This window comes from Apodemus sylvaticus, chromosome 10, assembly GCF_947179515.1.
Source record: "Apodemus sylvaticus chromosome 10, mApoSyl1.1, whole genome shotgun sequence".
In the NCBI taxonomy this organism is placed as follows: Eukaryota; Metazoa; Chordata; class Mammalia; order Rodentia; family Muridae; genus Apodemus; species Apodemus sylvaticus.
The window spans coordinates 79,278,704-79,283,020 of record NC_067481.1 but is presented as its reverse complement, the minus strand read 5'-3'; positions in this window follow the sequence as shown (position 1 = coordinate 79,283,020).

The window sequence follows — 4,317 nt, the reverse complement described above, 5'->3', positions numbered from 1 at the left end:
ATTTTGAGGAAAATAGAACATTGCTTTCTGATTCTGAGGTAAAAAGCAATTTCCTAAATGGGTCTCAAAAATATATGAAAAATTAAAAATGATAAATCCTGTTATTTACTTAATAACAAATACTTAATTACTCTTAAGGCATTTTCTATGATAAAATATTTTATACTTAAAAGAAACTGTTGAGCCGGGCGGTGGTGGTGCACGTCTGTAATCCCAGCACTTGGGAGGCAGAGGCAGGTGGATTTCTGAGTTCGAGGCCAGCCTGGTCTACAGAGTGAGTTCCAGGACAGCCAGGGCTACACAGAGAAACCCTGTCTCGGAAAAAAAAAAAAAAAAGAAAAGAAACTGTTTGTTTCTTTTTAAAGATTTACTTCTTTTATTTATATGAGTACACCATAGCTTCTGGTGTGCCCTCTTCAGACACACCAGAAGAGGTCATCAGATCCATGACAGATGGGTGTGAGCCAACATGTGGGTGCTGGGAAATGAACTCAAAACCCCTGGAAAAGCAGTCAATGCTCTTAACTGCTGAGCCATCTCTCCAGCCCCAAAGAACTTGTTTATGAAACCCAATATCATGCACACCAAATATATACCAATAAAGAAAATTTCTAAAATAGTTTTAATTAAAAAAAGAGAAAGATTCTCTATAAAGGAACGTATTTAGATACATGACTGAACACCTGCAGCCAAGAAGTTTAAAGAACTCCGAGCAGCCGGGCGGTGGTGGCTCACGCCTATAATCCCAGAACTTGGGAGGCAGAGGCCGGCAGATTTCTGAGTTCGAGGCCAGCCTGGTCTACAGAGTGAGTTCCAGGACAGCCAGGGCTACTCAGAGGAAACCCAGTCTCGAAAAAAACAAAAAAAACAAAACAAAACAAAACAAAAAAAAAAACTCCAGCAAAGCAATAAAATAAAGTACTCCACACAAGTCTGGGAAGTAGGCTTAGACAGTCTTCTGAGAAGCAAAATACATACAACTAATTTTACAATCCTATCAGTCACTAGGAGGGTAAAAACCAAAACAGTTTGTTTCTAGCACCCACCTACCACATTCTTAAAAAATTTGTTTTCTTGCAATTGGGTCTCATGAATTCTCCAACTCACTATATAGCCAAGGATGACCTTGAACTCCAGCTCCTCCAGTCTCTCCTTCCCAGATAAATGTTCTGATCAGCAGGCCTGCAGTGCCTCACCCGGCATTGTCTTAAATGGACAGTATCAAGTGTTAATACACATGTATAGAAATCAGAGCTCCTGTAGTGTTGCCGAGAGTACAAAGTAATAGAATCAGTCTGATACACTGTTCAGCCACGTCTTCTAAAGCTGGTTTATACTAAAACCCCCGCATTCCGTGTCCCCGCCATGCCATATCTACATCTATTTCCCCAAATGTTCATATACATTAGGCAGAAGAATGCTTATACAGCACTGCTTTCAGTATCACTGATCTGGAAACTACCCAAATGTTTATAAACAGGTAAATAAGTGATGGCACCCTCTTATAATGAAGTACTATACAGAATACATAATCCAGGACTTGCAAAAAATATAGTGAATGCTCACAAACTCAAAATTAAGCAAAAAGATGTTCCCCGTACTTTCCTCCTCTCAAATGCCCAAAGTTGGACTCCTCCATGTATATACAATAAAAAGAAGCAAAATTAATTTATATAGGTAGAAGGCCAATAATTCCCCTCCACCGGAGGGGAGCCTGTGAGTATGAGTGTTACCTGATAAGACTGGGAGATGTAACACATGTCTGTCTACTCACTCACAGGAAGTACAAATACCACCTAACTCCAAGATGGTCTACCTGTGAGCTTTACTGGGATTACTTACAGGAATATAGGTGAGGTGTTAGTTACAAGAAATGACCTAAAGACAGCCATATCACATCACCAAAGCCCACCCTATCATGGCCGACATCCCACAAAACCAGGGAACCCGAAGGAGCCCGCAGAGCTTGCGGGCGGCTCAGTGGGTTGGGGAGCATCCTTTTGAGGAGGCTCAGTTGCTCTCACCTCTCAGCAGCTCCATTGTTTTCTGCTTCCTGCTGCTGCTTCGCTGGTCTCTGGTTCTTCCAGGCAGCTCAGCCTGTCTGGGAGTCTTTGCAGTTTGAAGACCCTCAGAAGTCTTTATTGTTTACTCTTGGGAGGTAGTGAACCTAGTTGGTTTCAGGAACTTCCTGAAGTTGTTTTGAATTGTTTATCTTCTGTTTTTTGTTTTTTTTTTTTTTTTTTAAACAGGGTTTCTCTGTGTAGCCCTCGCTGTCCTGGAACTCACTCTGTAGACCAGGCTAGCCTCGAACTCAGAAATCCGCCTGCCTCTGCCTCCCAGAGTGCTGGGATTACAAGCACGCGCGCCACCACCGCCCAGCCCAGCTTATCTTCTGTTTTAAGAATCTTCTCTACAGGATAGATTATTTACATCTGGGAGGAAACTGCTACACAACAGGGAAAGAGACGGGGCAGCTCTGGAGTGCAGGTCATGATCTCGCTCCTGATTAGGGTTTCCATGCATGTGTGTTCAAGTTGGGAAAGTGAGTTGACTCTAATGCCAATGGTACATACACTTCCTGGTACTTCACTATTAAGTTGAAGAACAGAAGTCACTCCATAATGAATATCCTTGTAGCTCTGTCTTTGAAGAATCATTTTTCCCTTTTGACAGATTCCTAGAAATAGAATTGCCAAATCAAGATTTTTCAATATTTTATGACTTTCGATACATCTTGCCATCTCATCGGGAAATGGTTGCCACGAAGACAAGAATAGGTCGTACCTCGTCCACTCTTGTAATTCCAGCACCCAGTAGCATGGGGAACGAGGATAAAGGAATCCTCTTATATTAGTGACACATTTCAACCACAGTGACAGATCCCTATCTCAAAGCAGTGTAAAGGAGGAAAATTCTTAATGTATATAGATACGAAGAGCAGAGAGACTTCAGGCTTTGCTCAAGCCTCCGGTTTAAAAACATTCTTGGAACTCAAACTATCTTTTACTACCGTTTGGCCTAGTTTCAGATGATTCTCTTCTTGGTGGCAAGAAGGTCACTGCTAGATACAAACATAAAAACATGTCAGGCTGGGGCAGGGCTCAGTGGGTAAGAACCCTTGCTTGACAAGCATGAGAACCTGCGTTCAGATCCCCAGGACCCACCTTAAAAGGCTAGGTGCCTTTGCCCGAGCACCTACTGCTCTGTGAATAGGGGTCAGGGCATGAGCCGGGAGCGTTGCTGGTCTTGCTGGCTGCCAGCTGAACTCCAGGCTCAAACCTGCTTCAAGGGAATTAGACGGAGAGTAAATACGCCAGAGCACTCAACTTTCTCCTCCGGCATTCACACCCGTTCACGTTTGTCTACAGCCCATATATCTAAACACGCACACAAGCACAGATCCACGCGCAAATACACACGTATCTTCAAGATGGCCGACGCTCCAGGAGACAGGATGCTCATTGGTCCACCTTGGGGGAACATTCCGGTCGCCAAGACAACACTGAGTGTGGGATGGAACTCTCCATCCAGCCCTTGGCTCCTTAACTATCCCCTAGCAGAAACCTGGGTGGGAGAGAAGGATCCCCTGGACCCGAGCCATGGGAGGGGATGTGGAGGGACGCAGTGCCCCTTCATGGCTGACCCGTTTCCCAGCTCTCGTCCTCAGTGCGCGTTCAGCCAGCTGCAGTGCTGCCGCTCGCTCGCTCTCTCACTGGGTGTGTGCAGCCGCGCACTGAAAACCAGGCACCTGAAAATGGACCGACGACCGAGCTACTTCCCAGCGGAGCTGTCTAGAATCAAGGGCTTCTTTCGACCTTAACTGCTGTTTTTAAATAATTTAAGAGCCACGAGAGTGGGGCTTTCCCTGCGCCAGTGCGCGCATGCCTTTGCCCTTTGCAGTTTATGTGGGGGTAGATGGAAGCGTGATAAATACTCAGAATTCATGTATGTTTCCCTTTCCCCCATCATTATCCTAAAACAGGTCCCCCTCTACAGTTTTCCAGATTTGTGTAAAGAACACGTGCTATCTCACCCCGCCCCCACAGTCTTCCGGTTTTATCTACTTCCTCTGCTTCAGCCTGATGAAGCCCAATTGGCTGAGCTCAGTAACAATCCGGAGTCTCCACATTGGTATGCAGGACGGCTCAGACTCATCCCACCGGCGGCCTCAGTATCGACCGCCTTGCGGACTCATCACTTTGGACTTCCAATTTGGCTTCCGTTTCAGGGTTGGTCCATGACCCCGGGGGTGGGGGAGGGGAGTTAATTTCCTCTTTCCGGACCTTGGTGGACGCAGCAATAAAATGAAATGAGTAT